Source organism: Trichechus manatus, unplaced genomic scaffold, assembly GCF_000243295.1.
Source record: "Trichechus manatus latirostris isolate Lorelei unplaced genomic scaffold, TriManLat1.0 scaffold00004, whole genome shotgun sequence".
Taxonomy (NCBI): Eukaryota; Metazoa; Chordata; class Mammalia; order Sirenia; family Trichechidae; genus Trichechus; species Trichechus manatus.
In genome coordinates, this window is record NW_004443940.1 from 9,736,778 (window position 1) to 9,754,291 (window position 17,514).

Consider the following 17,514-nt stretch of genomic DNA (forward strand, 5'->3'; position numbering starts at 1 on the left):
CACAGCACTATAAAACAATAAACTTTTTTTTTTAAGCCTCGAAGTTTGTGGCAATTTGTTACAGCAGCTAGAAACTAATAGTTGGTAGTTGTGACATGGTTTTCCTATTTTAGAAATATAACTCCATCACATTTCCACAACCAAAACCTCTAAATATCTGCATCTATACCCTACTCCCTATTACAATGAACCAATAGTCCTTTCCCTATCAAAAGTCAATGTTAACTGTTGATTCTGCAAAGGATCACCAGATCAACCTGGTTATCAAGTTAAGCTTAGTTTCTTAGACCTACTGCAATGAGGGAGAATACTGCCTTGCTAGAATCTTAGTAGTGTCTCAAAATAGGGAAATTAGGGCAGGATTTTTATAAGGGGTTAGGGCCATTGCTGGGTGATTGTAAGGTGAGTCTTGCCAGGTAGAGAGCTAGCTAGGATTTGACAGAGTTTGTGATAGTTTTGGATTGGTGGGGACACTGAAGTAAAAGTTTTGAGAAGGGTCTTATTGAACAAGTTATTCTGATTAGTTCACAATATTATCCTCCAGGAGCAGGTATTTACTGCAGTACTAGCTAAGTTATTTTTGCTTGATCTCGGTATTGTTTAACACAGGGACAGGGAACTATACCCAGCCCCACTATAGTTAAATATGTTATTGTTGTTGTTAGCTGCTATCAAGTAGGCCTTCAACTCATGGTGACCCCATGCACAACAGAACAAAATGCTGCCAGTCCCACACCATCCCTATGATCAGTTGCAGATCGGATTGTTGTAATCCCTACGGTTTTCATTGGCTGAGTTTTGGAAGTAGATCACCAGGCCTTTCTTACTAGTCCATCTTAGTCTGGAGGCTCCGCTGAAACCTGGTCAGCATCATAACAACACATAACCACCACAAACAGAAGAATGGTGGCTATGCATGAGGTGCATTGGCTGGGAATTGAACCCAGGTCTCCCACATGGGAGACGAGAATTCTACCACTGAACCACCAATGTCCCCCTACTGTTAAGTATAGGAACAGGAAATTATGTTGGTATCTACTCTCACCAAAAAACTTTACTATATCCAAAGGACTAATGGACCACAACTACCACAGTCTCTACCAGACTGAGTCCAGCACAACTAAATGGTGCCCGGCTACCACCACCAACTGCTGGGACAGGGATCACAATAAAGGGTCCTGGACAGAGCTGGAGAAAAATGTAGAGCAAAATTATAACTCACAAAAAGAGACCAGACTTACTGGCCTGACAGAGACTGGAGAAACTCCAGGAGTATGGCCCCCAGACACCCTCTTAACTCAGTACTTGTCACTCCTGAGATTTACCCTTCAGCCAAAGATTAGACAGGCCTATAAAACAAAATGAGACTAAATGAACATACCAGCCCGGGGGCAAGGACAAGATGGCAGGAGGGGACAGGAAAGCTGGTAATGGGGAACCCAAGGTAGAGAATGGAAGAGTGTTGAGATGTTGTGGGGTTGGCAACACATGTCCCAAAAGACAATATGTGTATTAATTGTTTAATGAGAAACTAATTTGCTCTGTAAACCTCATCTAAAGGACAATTAAAAGAAAAAAACTTCACTATACTCTGGGTTCCATTCACTCTCTTTAGTTAAGTGCTTTAGTCCTGCAACTTTGCCTTTCTCCTTAACATAGTCAATTCTCACTGTCTAGTGGATCATTCTCGTCTTGAAAAAAAAAAAAAGAAATAAAATAAAAATCTCCTCACAGGCGCCTTTGGCATCTGCCCTGTTTCTGTTTCCCTTTATATGTATATAAAAAAACTTCTTGAGAGAGTTGTGTGTGATTATCACGTTCACCTCCTCACCTTCCGCTTCAGCCCAGCTCTCCTTCTCTGGCCTATGACACTCCCACACATTAGCCTTCTTAAGGTCCCTGGAACACTCCAAATGTGTTTTTACCTCAGGGCTTTTGCACTGTCTGTACCCATTGCCTCTACTGCTTCCCCATCTTAACATGGTTGGCTTCTTCTTGTCATTTGTCATTCAGAGCTCAGCTTAAATGTCACCTCCTCAGAGATACTGTCTGTGACCATCAATCTAGGAACTATTTGTGCAGGCTCTATTATGTCACTCTATTCTTATTTTCTGAACAGCCCTGTAACTGTCTGAGATTTTACATCTAAGATGCCTGGCATGCAATATCAACAACAAATATAATGACCAACATTTATCAAGCCCTTATTATGTGCCAGGCACTGTTTTATAACAAAATAATAATCCTATAAAAGAGGTATTATTATTATTATCTTGATATTACAGATAGGCACAGAGAATGTAAGCAACTTGCCTAAGGTCGCCCAGTAAGTGTCATTGTAATTGCTCAGAAATACTTTTTTGAGAAGAGCAAAGGATTGAATGGTGGGGAAGGAAGAGTTTAGGAAAATGAGTTAGTAGGCTATTGTAAAAGTCCTGGCACAAGATATTAAACCTTGACTCTGGTAGTAGCAGTGGTGTTAAAGAAGGAGTGGGAGGATCCAAGCCGCTATGGAAGTAGAATCATTGACGAGACTTCATGACGTAAACCTGGATTCAGGATTGTCTCTGTAGTGTGCAAGAGAATTAGACTGCCTAAGCTGGACAGACTGGAGGAGAAACTGCACTTGGGAGGTGAAGTAAAAAAAAAAAACCTCAAAACGCTCTTGATTACACCATACTTTTGGTACTTGGTTATTTTCAACTTAGCACATTATTGTATTCTGTCTTCGTGAAGTTTCCTGTTTGGTGTAGAGCAAGATAATGTACTGAGCTTTTACTTTGTCTTTTATTGTCCTGATTTTCTTCTCCAGTTCCAAGGAGGTAATGTGGCATTGGATTCCATTGCTTCGAGGCCATTTGCATGAAGTCAGAAAAAGAAAGCAGACAGAGGGAAGTCTAAATTCCTTGATAGATTGATGCTAGGCTGGGGGAGAGTGAGAGTGCTAGTGTCTGAAGGAATAAGGCTGAAATGTAGAGGATAGAAAGGAGGGAAGAATTCTCTATCACTTGGTGGGAGGGCTAGGGGTTCTTAAGCAGGTGGGCCTCCCCCATGGGGCAACCTGGGGAGATGGTGAGACAGTAGAGAGGAGTGGCCATCTGATTCACCCAAGACACCAGGGTTCCCAACCCTGCAATGCTTCCTAAGGATAAGCGTTGCCTGAGAGCTGTGGAGCTACTACACAGGACCCCCTGGGCTGGGACAATGAGGATCTCAGTTGAGGAGACCCCCTGAATGTTCCGCTCCAGGAAAGCTCCCTGGGCGTTTGCCCAACTCTGGATTGAGACTGAATTTCCTGCTAGCCCAGCAGGATACAGATTTGGAGTTAGATTTAATTTGATTGAAGGGAATTAAAATAATGTACCATTTCTTGCATACTTAGTTTGCAAAGCAAAATCTACACCTGCTTTGTGTGTGCTAGTTGGCTTCCTAAAATAGATGAGAAGCTCTCTGAATGCAGAGTTCACTTTTTATCATTCATTTGATCAACAAATATTTATTAAGCACCTACTATATGCCAGGCAGTGCTCTAGATACTACCCATTGCCACTGAGTTGATTCTGATGCGTAGCAACCCTATAGGACAGAGTACAACTGCCCCGTAGGATTTCCCAGGCTATAGGCACCCTGGTGACGCGCAGAGGTTAAAGTGATCTCCACAGAGATTTACAGCCTCAGAAACCTGAGGGGTCACTGTGACTCACTTGCTGCAATGGGTTTTTTGGGTTTAATCTTTAAGGAAGCAGACTGCCACATCTTTCTCTCAAGCAGTGGCTGGTGGGTTTGATCCTCCAACCTTAAGGTTAAGAGCTGAGCTCTTAACCACTGTGTCACCAGGGCACCTTCTCTAGATACTAGATATATGGTAACAGATAAGACACGGCCCTGTCACCTTGGACTTCCAGCCTGGTGAGGGAGACAGAAAACAAACAAACATATCATTACCAATTGGGATGAGTGCTAGCATCAGAGCACTAACTCAAGAGCTAAGCCCACGTTGTCATAGGGAGAGGAGCTCGATGCAATACCACAACCTGCCTCAGCTCCTCTACTGGAGTGGTACCTCAACCATACCTGGGGGCCCTGGGTCTGAGACTGCTTTCTGGAATGGCCAGACCTGCCAGTTCTTTTCAATTTGGACTTTTTTAACACTTCAAACTCCATGTTGAAGTTGTCAGTCACGTTGTTTGTTACCATCTCAGAGGCAGTAACTAACCTTGTTGTTGTTGTTGTTAGGTGCTATCGACTGAGTTTCGACTCATAGTGACCCTACAGGACAGAGCAGAACTGCCCCAGAGGGTTTCCAATGAGCGGCTGGTGGATTTGAACTGCCGACCTTTTGGTTAGCAGCCGAGATCTTAACCACTATGCCACCAGGGCTCCTAAGACCTACTAACTCTGACTCATCCTACAGGTCTCAACATAAAGATAAATTGCAAAAGCGTGAGGTGGTTAAGATCTTGGTGTGTTGCAGGGCTAAAAGTTGACTGATGTGGCCGGAGTGGGAGGTGAACACAGGAAATGTGATACAAGTAGAGGTACGCGGGTGGTCAGGGGCAAGAAGTGTGGGGCCATGGTAAGAAGTTTGGCTTTTCTTCTAAGTGCGACAGGGAGCCATGTAAACATTCTAACAGAAAAATGTTAGTCTAATTTTAATTTTAAAATGTGTCCCATATTGTTGTTATTGTTAGGTATTCTCAAGTCCATTTTTGACTCAGTGCAACCCCATCTGACAGAGTTGAATGCCCTGCAGAGTTTTCTAGGCTGTAATCTTTATGGAAGCAGATTGCCAGGTCTTTCTCCCATGGAGTGACTGGGTGGGTTCGAATCACTGACATTTTGGTTAGCAGCTGAGTGCTTAACTGTTGGGCCACCGTGCTCCTGACATATTCCATAGTGTCGGGTATTTTGGGAGACAACTGTTTAGCCAGCTGTTGGATAGATACTTGTTGATTGTATTAAATTAGGTGGGGTTGGTGGGTGGAGGGAGAGAATCTGTTTGTAGAGATGCCTTCTTTATGACTAACAGAGACTGGCAAGTTAAAAATCTAAAATTTCAGGGTTTAAGCTCTTTAAAGGTTTCAACCACTTTAAACTGGAGCAGCCATGTGACAGTCAAATCCTGGAAAAGACAATAAGTTGTCCTAATTTCCTCTTGCTCAGATTTTCCCTTTTCCAGTGTGACAAAACTGCTGGGGACATTTTTTTTTTTTTTTAAGCCCCTGTGTTTCCCTATTTAGATTGGTGTGTCAGAGGTTCCAGGCAGATGATGAGTAGATCAAAGTGTTAAGTGAAGTTTACAATTTTAGGGGACAGCTAAGTTAGGGTGAGGGGCAGGGAGGAAAGCTGCCCACATGTGGAAAGAGATCTCTGGGCAAAGGAAAGGACTCCCAAAAAGATGATCATGGAAGTTGTCTCAAGCAGAAGCAAATGAATGAGGCCTGAGTTCCTTACTAAGCCCAATGGAAACATGGGTGATGTCATTGTGATTGTGGACTCAGGGGCCTGGAGAGCAAGAGGCTGACATCACCACCCAGGGGACTGAGTGAGCTCAGACTCCAGGGAGGCAGCAGACCTCTTTCACAGCCTCCAAGGATGCTGGAGCAGCAGACATGGCCAAGAGGGCCCTGGGAGGCTGAGCTGCTTTCATCAGCTGTTCAACTATTGTTCTTTTCTTTCACCCACCTCCACCCTGCCCTCTGCCAGCATAGAACCCTATCTCACCACAGAAGGAAGGAGCACTGATGCTCTGCACCCAGGAAACTTTAGGCCTTATGGGGAGACATGTTTCTTCCTTTTTAAAAACAAAACCTTTATTTTATTTTTTTGTTGTTGTTGAAAATATACACAGCAGAACATACGCCAGTTCAGCCATTTCTACATGTACAATTCAGTGACACTGACTATATTCTTCAAGTTGTGCAACCATTCTCACCCTCCTTTTCTAAATTGTTCTTCCTCCACTAACATAAACTCACTATCCCCTAAGCTTCCTATTTAACTTTTTGAGTTTGTTTTTTCCTTTTAAAGAGCTATTTGCTGGGAATAGTCCCTGTCCCCAAGGAGCTCATGGTCTAGTGGGAGACATAGACTTGCAAACGAATAAAAGCAGCAGGAAGAGTAGCTAGGCCTGGCTATAATCTCAATCTATCACTTACTTATTAGCCATCTGTCCTTGGGCAAATTATTTAATCACACTGAGACTCAGTTTTTTCATCAATAAAATGGAGACAGCAATTCTTGACTTTTAGCAGGATTATTGTGAAGATCGAAAGACAGAATTCATACTACGCTCTTGGCACCCAGCAGATGCTTAATAAATGGTAGCAGTTATTATCGCCACTATGCAAAGTCACATGGTGTGACAGGGACAATGCAGGGTTATGTATTAATACAAGTGATAGTTGTTGACAAAGAATAGAGTGATCGACTGCCTGTGATGGGAAGGGAAGGCTTCTCTTCACAGGGGAAGATCACACAGCTGCATCTTGAAGAATGAATTTAGCAAACAAGCAAGGAGGAGGACGGAAAAGAATATTTCATACAGAAGGAACAGAATAGTGTACGCAAAGACAGAAAAAGGATAAGTAGTTCAGTTCAACTCATTTCAGCTCAACCTACATAAACTAAGTGTCTTCCATCCCAGTCCCTGTGGTAAGGTGCTGGCTCACCAGAGATGCATAAATGCTAACACTTTGCATCTATTAACTCAATTTAGTCCTGTAAGATAGGAATTATCCTGTTACAGATGAGGAAACTGAGGCATAGAGAAATTAATAATTCATCCAATCACACAGCTAGAAACTGGGGAAGTCAGAATTTTAATCTATACCGTCTGGCTCCAGAGTCTGTGCTTCTAATTACTGTACTATAAAAGACATAGCTGTCTGGAGGGGAAGATTTAAAAACAACAACAACAACAACAAACTCACTGCCAAGTTGATTCTGACTCATAGACCCTGCAGGACAGAGTAGAACTGCCCCATACGGTTTCCAAGGCTGTAAATATTTGCTGAAGTAGACTGCCACATCTTTCTCCCACTGAGTGGCTGGTGGGTTCGAACTGCTGAGCTTTGCACTTCCAGGACCCTTGAGGGGAATATAAAAAATAAAAACCGAACCTGTTGCCCTCCAGTCGATTCTAATTCATAGCGACCCTGTAGGACAGAGCAGAACTGCCTCATAGGATTTCCAAGGAGCTGCTGGTGGATTTGAACTGCCAACCTTTATGGTTAGCAGCCAGGCTCTTAAACACACCACCACCCGGGCTCCAAGGGGAAGATAGTGGTAGGTGAAATTATGTGGTCGTTCCTGGGACAGAGGTATTCACAGGAGGCTGAGAAAACCCAGAAGGGAGAATGAGATCAACTAGAAGGCATCCCAGAGGAGAGGGTGACTCTGGAGTTAAGTCTTAGAGAATGAGTGTGTTGTTCCAGGTGGAATGAATAGCATTAGCAAAACAACATCAAGAATGAAGGGACGTAGACAGATTAATAGTCCTGGTGAAAAAGGCAAGGATCTGAACTAGGGCAGGGATAGATGGAATAAACGAACAAACAAATAAAAAAAGCCCACTGCCACTGAGTTGATTTCAGCTTCCAGTGACCCTATAGGATAGGGTAGAACTGCTCCATAGGGTTTCCAAGGCTGAAAATCTTTATGGAGGCAGACTGCCACATCTTTCTCCTACTGAGCAACTGGTGGATTTGAACCGCGGACATTTTGGTTAGCAGCTGGGCACTTTAATCACTGTGCCGCCAGTTCTCCTAGATGGAATAAAGAGGAGTCAATAGATCAGTAAAATTGGCAGGACTTGGTGGTCTATTGAATGCTGGAGATAAGGGAGAAGGAGAAATCTAGAATGACTCCTGACTTTCTCGTGTGAGCACATAGGTGCCATTCACTGAGATGGGTTTGAGAAGGGAGAGAGTATAAAATCAGTTTTGAATCCATTCAGTTTGAGACATCTGGGGTATATTCAGGAGTAGATGGTCATTCAACAAGATTGGTTGGGGACTTCTTTTATCCCAGTTTCAGTAATGAACAGAATAATTAGGAATAAGGAAATAGAAGACTTGAACAACACTATAAACCAACTAGACCTAATTGACATCTATAGAAACACTTCACACAACAACAGCAAAATATGCATTCTTTTAATGTGCACATGGAACACTGTCTATGATAGACTATCGATACATTTTCAAAGATCAAAATAATACGAAGTATGTTTTCTGACCACAGTGGAATTAAATTAGAAATCAATAACAGGAGGAAACTTGGAAATTCACAAATATGTGGAAATTAAGCAACACACTACTAAATAACCAATGGGTCAAATAAGATATCACAAGGGAAATTAGAAAATACTTTGAGATAAATAGGAATGAAAGCACAACATACCAAAACTTAGGCGATGCAGTTAAGCAGTACTTAGAGGAAAATTTATAGCTATAAATGCCTATATTAAAAAAGAAGAAAGTTTTCAAATTAGTAACCTAAACTTCCATCTTGAGAAACTAAGAAAAAGAAGAGCAAACGAAACCTAAAGCAAGCAGAAGGAAGGAAATAATGAAAGCTAGGGCAGAAATAAATCAAATCCAGGATAGAAAAATAACAGATAAAATCAATAAAACCTAAGTTGGTTCTTTGAAAAGATTAACAAAATTAAAAAACCTTTAGGTATACTACCCAAGAAAAAAAGAGAGAAGGTGCAACTTTCTAAAACGTGGAATGAGAGGACATTACTATCAACCTTACAGACATAAAAAGGATTATGAAGGAATACTGTGAAAAACTATATGCCAAGAAATTAGATAACCTAGATGAAATAGACAAATTCCTAGAAAGACAAAACTGACTGAAAAAGAAATTAAAAAATCTGAAAGAGGTTGAATTAGTAATCAAAAACTTTCCCACAAGGACAATCCCAGGCCCAGGTGGCTTCACTGGTGAATTCTACCAAATGTTTAAAGAAGAATTAGTACCAATCCTTTACAAACTCTTCCAAAAGACAGAAGATGAGGGAACATTTCCTAACTCATTCTCTGAGGCCAGTATTACCCTGATACCAAAGACAAAAACATCACAGAAAAATAAAACTATAGATTACTATCCTTTCTGAATATAGATGCAAAAATCTTTAACAAAATACTAGTAAACTGAACCCAGTATCGCAGTAAAAGAATTATATACCAGGACCAAGGGGGAATTTATCCCGGGAATGCAAGGGTGATTTCAGCATACAACAGTTGATCAGTGTAATACACCATATTAATAGGATAAAAAACGAAAAACACAATCATCTCAATAAATGCATAAAAAGCATTTGTCAAAATCTAATGCCTTTTCATGGTGAAAAAACACTCAACAAACTAGGGATAGAAAGGAACTTCCTCAACCTGAGAAAGGGCACTTATGAAAACCCCACAGTTAGCATTATACTTAATGGTGAAGGACTGAAAGCTCTCACCTTAAGATCAGAAACAAGGCAGATCTGCTCTTGCCACTTGTATTAAACATTGTACTGGAAGTTCTAACCACGGCAATTAAGCAAGAAAAATAAATAAAAGTCATCCAAATTGGAAAGGAAGAAGTAAAACTATCTCTGTTTGCAGATGATATGATCTCATATATAGAAAACCTATGGAATCCACTAAAAAACTAATACTCAAACAGGCAAAGCAAGGTTGCAAGATACAAGATCAATATATGAGAATCAATTGTATTTCTGTATACTAGCAATGAAATTAAGAAAACAATTCCATTTACAATAGCATCAAAAAATAAGAACAAATTTAATAAAAGAAGTACAAGACTTACACACTGAAAACTGCAAAAAAATTCTTGAAAGAAATTAAAGACCTAAATAAATGAAAAGATATCCATGTTCATGGATCAGAAAACATTACTATTAAGATGTCAGTACTCCCCAAATTGATCTACAGATCCACAAAGTCCCAGCTGACTTTTTTTGCAGAAATTGTCAAACACCAGTTTGCATGTTTGCCCTCTCCTCTAATTGCCCTCAGAAGTTCATGTATAGGAGGACAAGTTCCCTGCTGAGAATTCGCATTTTCACCCCAGATATACTCAATCAGAATCTATGGTTTAACAAGATCCACAGGTGATTCTTATGTATAACTTTCTGTAAATTTGTTAGAAATGCAAATTCTCAGCAGGGGGTTGAAGCAGAACAAACCAGTTCGAAGCCCTGAGGAGAAGAAGGGTATTTGATTCACAGTTAAGGTTTGTAGGGCAGTGCAATGGATGGACCAGGCTCAGGCACTGAGGGTGATGATAGAAGGATAGAACCACTAATCTTGCCTCAGGACGGCCTCAAGGAAATTATGTCCTCAAAGGAAAGCCGGAATTCATTTAAGATAGGAGGTGGCAGGCTTAGTCTGTGAAGAGATTAAAGGAGGCTGGCTTAAGGTAAAGGTCAGCAATGGGGGAGAAATTATAGAGCAGTAAGGCAGAGAGGGAGCCGTGGTGGTGCAGTGGTTAAGAGCTTGGCTGCTAACCAAGACATTGGCAGTTAGAATCCATCAGCTTTTCCTTGGAAACCCTATGGCGTGGTTCTACTCTGTCCTATAGGGTCACTGTGTGTCTGAATCAACTCGACGGCAACGGGTTTGGTTTCGTTTTAGAAGGGAGAGAGATAAGTCAAAGGTTTTGCATTTTGGGTAGTAGTCAAGGGTGATTAGGATTGGAAGCAAAGGTAAAATTTTCCTGGCTTTGCCTTCTGAACAGAGCTCTGAATGAAGTTCAGAGGGCAATGTTCCAGAGGTTGATCTCGGCTCCAATCACTTTAGCAGAAGGCAACAAGTCTCTGGGTCAGCTCAGGTGCAGCTATTCATCTCAGGTGTTCTTAACTTTGTGTAGAACTGGAATGGAACTGTACACATTCATAGATATTGAATAAATAATAGGTGGTGCTATTATCTGTTGGAGGGAAGATGGGAAGGGGAAAGAGCTGATTTTGTCATAAGATTTAGAAATTTGTTATAAAAATTGGAGTTTGAGGTGATAGCAGGATATTAAACAGCAATTTCCAGGAGGCAGCCAGAAATCAGGGTCTGAAGTTTAGAGGAGAGCTTTACGAGTCAAAAACAGAGATTTTTGACCCTCTGGGACTAAATGAGATCCCTTAAGAAGAGAATGTGAAATGGCTAGAAAAGGAGGTTGAGAAGAGAGCCAAGTGAGTAGACAGAGTGAAAAAGTGGTGAATAAGGGGAAGATGCAACTATACAGTAGAACCAGGAGAGTTAAGTTCCCCAGGATGTAAGAGAGGAGAAAGTTCTACAAAGAAAGGAATGATGTATCAGTTAGTTATTGTCACAATAAAGCTGTGTATTGAATCACCCCAAAAAGGAGTGGCATACAACAAAAGTATTTATTTCTCACTTATGAGTTTGTGGGCAGTTGAGGCAGCTCTGCCTCAGGTTGCATCCTGTGGGTTAGCTAGGTAGCTCTGTCCCAAATATCATTCATTCTTCCTGGACCAGTGGCTGTGCGAGGCATGTTTATCTCATGGTGATACAGAAAGGCAAGAGGGAAAGCCCAAACTCGTAAGCACATTTCAGGCCTCTGTCTACCACTTTTGCCAAAGCAAGTTGCATGGCTGCATCCAAAGCCAAGGATCAGGGAAGTATACTCTACCCGTAGTGGGAGGAGTTGCAAAGCCAAACGAAAGAGTGAAGAATTGGGAACAAAAATGTAGTGAACTCCAGGTAGTGAACTAAGCCTGCCCCTAACATTTTGTGAACACCTTAGTGAAGAGTACAAAAGGAGGCCCACTCCTCTTCTCTTTCTATTCCCTAGCTCCATTCAACACCAGGGATCAACAATGTCAAATAATGCATAGAGGTCAGGTAGGGTAAACACTGGAAAAATGCCTTTGAGTTTGATGATTGGAAAGCTTATGATTACCTTTTACAAGTTGTCTGCCTGCAGTGGTTTAGTTAGGACTTAAGGAACGAGTGGGAGGTAAAGACGAGGAGCACAGAATATGATTCCAAGTAGTGAAGGGAAGGAGGAACTGAAATAGCTTAGGGAAGCGAGGTTGAGGGGAGGGGTTTTTAGTTGGAAAGAGTCAAGCATGTGTTTACTGACCAAGGCAAAGTAAAGAGGGGAAGACTGAAGCTATAAGAGCAAAGGAAGATAATTGTGGGAAAGGTCACAAAGAAATGAGAAGCAACTCCTCTCAGAAGAGAAGCTGACTTAAGAAGTTGATAGGAATCTCTATTCCTCTTATGCTTGAAGTAAGGAGGCATTGGGTGAAAAGATGGTGAAGGGGAAGGAAGATGAGCATTTAATAATGGATGGTAGTCTTTTCAATGAAGTGGGGGGCAAAGGCATCTGCTAAGAGTAAGAGGGATGGGGAGCAGAGCTAGAGTTTTAAGTAGAAAGGAAAGGATTATATGTGCATGCTGTGCACAGGAATAGAAGTCAAAGGATGTGTGAGCAGCCCTGAGGGCTTAGATGATAGTGAGCACCACAAGTGTGTAGTGGTGCTAGTTGTCATAGTTAAAGTTTCTCCCCTCTCCTCCATCCCAGCTACAATAGAAACGGAAAGACTGGCAATGTGGGTATGGTGAACGTTTAAGATGTTAAAGGAAGCTAGAGCATTAGAGAAAGCTTAGTTAAATTGGTGGTTCCTGGAATCCATTTGGGTAGCAGCTAACATTTATTCTGCTAAACCCCGTTTTAGGTCTCTTACATTAATTATTCCTAATTGTGCAGCTTTCTAAGGTATATATTATAAAATTCAGTTTATATATGAGAAAATTGCAGCTTAAGGAAGCCATGTAACTTGTATCCAAATTCATCCAGCTTGTAAATGGCAGAGATAGGAATCAAACTCACATATCTCTGAATAGGAAGACTGAGTAGAACAAAATCCAGGATAGGAGAGAAGAGATGCTTATAGACTACATATGAATCAGGGATGAAGATCAGGGTTATACTAAAGCGTGGGTCCCCTAGAAATTAGAGGAAGAGGTAGATGGAAAAGGGATTATAGGCAGAGAAAAGAATTTTAGAGTTTGTAGTCTTGAGGGTAGAGCAGTGTTTGTGAGATCTTAAGGTAAAAAGTGAGGTCATGAATGTATTGCCTGTGTGGCTTGAGGATCAGCGCAGGGATAGTTAGAATCCATGAGATCAGGGTTTTGAGTGGGCCACCCATGTTGATGTCAAAGTGTCTGAGGATGATGGCAGAGAATGAGGTGCAGAGGAAAACTACGAGCCAAGTGGTAAAATCTCTCAGGATTATGTACATTAGTAGATGACCATGGCGCAACTAGATGTCCTAGACTTCAGAGGAGAGTTGAGGAATCAGGGTGCTGTAACAATAGTCCAGCAGTGGCAGTGCAGAGCATTGGGAATGCTGACACTTTATATCTAGTGATGTAGGAGATGAGAAAACCGGTTCATTTAAAGTGAGTAAGTGGAAAGAGGTGGTTCTGTAAAGAGAGCTTTAAGGTGTAGTTTGGAAGAGGCCTGAGAAACAGTACATACCATTACAGTAAGGTGGAAGCAGATGCAGAGAGGCAGAATGGTTTACTTAAGCTCACACGATAGACTAGAGGCAGTGGAGGGTACGGTGGGACAGTATGGCCTACTGGTAGGAAATGGGCCTTGGAATCAGATGGCGCTGAGTTTCAGTAGCAGCTTCGTCACTTACTAGCTGTGAGACTTAGGGTCTATTACCTAACTTCTCAGCCTTCTCATCTGTAAAATAGGACATATAATATCTAATGCAAAGGATTGTTTTAAGAATTTAATGAGGTTGATGCACGTGAAGTGCTTACTTTGTACACTGTGCCTGGCACACAGAATGTGCTCAGTAAATTTTAACTACTCATGCCAGAACTGAATCAAAGGCCCCCAACTCTCAGTGCAGTGCTTTTCTGGTATTCCACACTGACCTAACATCTTCTCTATTTGGAGGGCAGGCCATCTCCCTCGAGTTACACCAGTAACTTCAGACTCACACAGCCTTGTTAGTAAGATCTGGGACCTCTGGTCTCTGTAGGGGCTCTAAAAAACTGCTGACAGTAGTAGAAGCTAGTGCAACCACCACTCTCTGTCTCTCTCTCTCTCTCTATCTGGTCTCCACACTATTCTGCTTCCTGTGATGAATGAAAAGGTTTTTGCTGAGATGTTAAAATGAGTGCCTGAAGGGACTGTCTGTAATTTTTTTTCAAGAAGATCTTTAAAAATATAAAAGTCTCCGTACTCTCCTTACCCCTCAACATCTGTCTGAAATTGCTTAAGCATGAGTAATGAAATAAAATGAGGATAGCCCGAGATTATCTAGAAACAGGTTTAGCAACTTTCCCAGTTCCTGGCAAACCAGGACTTGTGACCTATTCTCCTGACTACTGGTTTATTTTTAAAATACACTTTCAGCTAATAACTACCAGTTTTTATAGAAAAAGTAATATGTGTATAAGGGAGAGAGTTCAAAAGTGCAAATGATACATAATTAAAGATTACCTCCCTCCTACTCCAGACCCCTTCCTCCCAATCCCTCTCCTGACTGCCACTACTGGTAACAGTTTCTTGGGTATGCTTTCAGAAATATTCTACTTATGTAATATTTTATGTATACACAAGCATGTAGGAGCCCAGGTGGCACAGTGGCTAAGAGCTTGGCTGCTAACTACAAGGTCGACAGTTCAAGTCTACCAGCTGCTCCTTGGAAACTCTATGTGGCAGTTCTACTCTGTCCTATCAGGTCACTACGAGCTGGAATCGACTTGACAGCAATGGGTTTTTTATAAGCATGTATATGAATATTTAGTCTTTTAAAAAAACAAATGGGAACATACTCTGTAAACTGTTCCATACCTTGCTCTTTTTTCCACTCAACTACAATTTGGAGACAGTTTCATATCTGAATATAGACTCTTTTCTCTTTCTTTTGAATGATTGCAGAATCATCCATTCCATGTGTGATTTTTAACATTGTGTGTTAAGTTGGCTGGGCTGTGATTCTCAGTGGTTTGGCAGTTATGATGTAGTTTGGCAGTCATATGATGATGTGATCACCTCTATGATGTGATCTGCTGTGAGTAGCCAATCAGTTGAAAGAGAGTTTCCTTGAGGGTGTGGCCTGCATCCAATATAGGTGGACTTTCTGGCAAGGCTCTCTGGCTTTTGCTCGCTCTGGATCCTGCAGCTGGCTCCTGTTCATCTGACCTCCAGTTCTTGGGACTTCAGCTAGCAGCTTACCTGCTGTCTTGCCTGTCAGTCTTGGGATGTGTTTGTCTTTGTGGCCTGTGAGCCAGAGCCCTGCTGTCTGACTTGCCGATCTTGTGTTCACCAGCCCCTGTGGCTACATGAATCAGAGGCCTCCAGCCTGACCCATGGACTTGGGATGTTCCAGCCTCTACAACTGCGTGAGCCATTTCCTTAATATAAATCTCTCTCTATATATATTTATACGCTTTACTGGTTTTGCTTCTCAGGAGAACCCAGCCTAAGACAGTATGGCTATAGCACAATTTATTTAACCTCAACTTCCAGTTTTGTTCTTCTGATATCCTTTTTTTGGTTGATGGCAACAATATTCTCCCAGTCATTCTGGCTCTAAACTTTGGAGCAATAGCCAACCTTTTCCTTCTCTGTATCTAGTAGATCCTGCCAACTCCTCCTTTACAAAGTTTTTCTTATTTGTCCATTCTTTTTCATTTTCATTGTCACTTCCCTAGTCTAGGCCTTATCTCCTGTAACATCTTCCTATCTCCAAACTCTCTATATGTGTCCATCTTGCACCCTTGCTCTTTTTTTTATGAATATTTTATTGTGTTTTAGATGAAATTTTACACAATAAATTAGATTCCCATTCAACAATTCATACACACGTTGTTCTGTGACATTAGTTACAATCCCTGTAATATGTCAGCGCTCTCACCATTTCCATCCATCCAGTTTCCTTGCCCCTCCTTGCCTTCTCATCTTTGTTGACCATTTGGTCTTGTATAGTTGATTATTTATAGGAACACATCCCTCACGGGTTTTATTGTTTATTTTATAGGCCAACTTATTGTTTGGCTGAAAGGTGACCTCTGGGAGTGGCTTTAGTTCTAGTTTAAAAGTGTATCTTAAGGTAATAGTCTCAGGGGTTCCTCTGGTCTCTATCAGTCCAGTAAGTCTGGTCTTTTTTTTATGAATTTGAGTTTTGTTCTACATTTTTCTCCCATTCTAACAGAGACCCTCTATTTCTGTCCCTGGTCAGAATGGTCCGTCGGGGTAGCCAGGCACCACCTTGTTCTTCTGGTCTCAGGCTAGAAGAGGATGTGGTTTGCATGAGCCATTAGCCCTGTGGACTAATTTCTTCCTTGAGTCTTTGGTTTCCTTCACTCTTCTTTGCCCCAGTTGGGAAGAGACCAATAGCTGTATCTTAAATGGCTGCTGCACAGTTGCTCTTGATCAAGTTTCCTAATGCCAAGGTTCTGATTGTGTCACTCCTCTTCTTGAAAACCTTCAATGATTTCCCATTGTGTTATGTAAAACTCAAATAGTGTTTAATAAATTTGGTTTTTAAATTCGAATCTGGGGAGTTGCCTAGATCAGCATCTCCAGATGTAACATCTGTAGTCTGTATTAGAAAACAATGCAAAACAAAACACTGCCCAGGTGCTTTTGATGCACTTGGTTGTTGGACCAGTGGAACCATTAGAATAAAGTACAAATTTCTCAGCCCAGTATTTAAGGCTTTTCTCATTATTTCTCCAAAATACCTTTCCAGTCCATCTCTTACTACTTACAGTTCTACATGCCAGTGAAAATGAGTTCTTGCTGGCTCTCTGGATTCTCCTCACACCTTCCAGTCACCCATTTTAACCTTCTATAGGCCCTAATTCTCTTTGAAGTCTTCAAAGCCAGATGTGATCCCTGAGCTCTATTCTCTGAACTTGCTTACTGACACATTCTGTTTTATATCATAGTTTTGGGCTTGTTCAGCTTTTCTCCCCAATGGATTACAGAAACCTAGTTCCAAAGCCAAAACCAAACCCAGTGCTGTCAAGTGGAATCCAACTCATAGTGAACCTATAGGACAGAATATAACTGCCCCATAGGGTTTCCAAGGTTGTAAATCTTTACAGAAGCAGATTGCCACATCTTTCTCCCGCTGAGTGGCTGGTAGGTTCAACCGCCAACCTTTAGGTTAGTAGCTGAGGGCTTAACCGCTGCGCAACCGGGGCTCCTCTCTCATCATTTGCGCCTACGGAGCCTTTTGCACTTTGTAGCAAGGGTGTTAAACAAGAATTTGTGGAATCAGTGTCATTGCCTGATTTGTTTACTCCTTTATATGAAGTGTCGCTGTTCCTGGCTTATAGTAGGCTTTCAAAGCATATTTGTGGAATCAATGAATAATGAACGGCGTTCACGCTAACGTCGCCCAGAGAAATACAAATCCCAGCATGCATTGCGTGGAACACGGCGGACGCGGTGACGCAAGGGGGCGGGCCGAGCCTGGGGGAGGGGTCGTCCTGCGGGTAGTCG

General features: G+C 41.7%; 1 non-coding gene across 1 annotated transcript; it reads right to left on the bottom strand.

Moving 5' to 3' along the window:
• Positions 1-922: 922 nt before the first annotated feature.
• On the bottom strand, positions 923-993 carry TRNAG-CCC (transfer RNA glycine (anticodon CCC)). The gene has a single exon. It is a non-coding gene; the product is annotated as a tRNA-Gly (tRNA).
• Between the last annotated feature and the right edge of the window lie 16,521 nt (positions 994-17,514).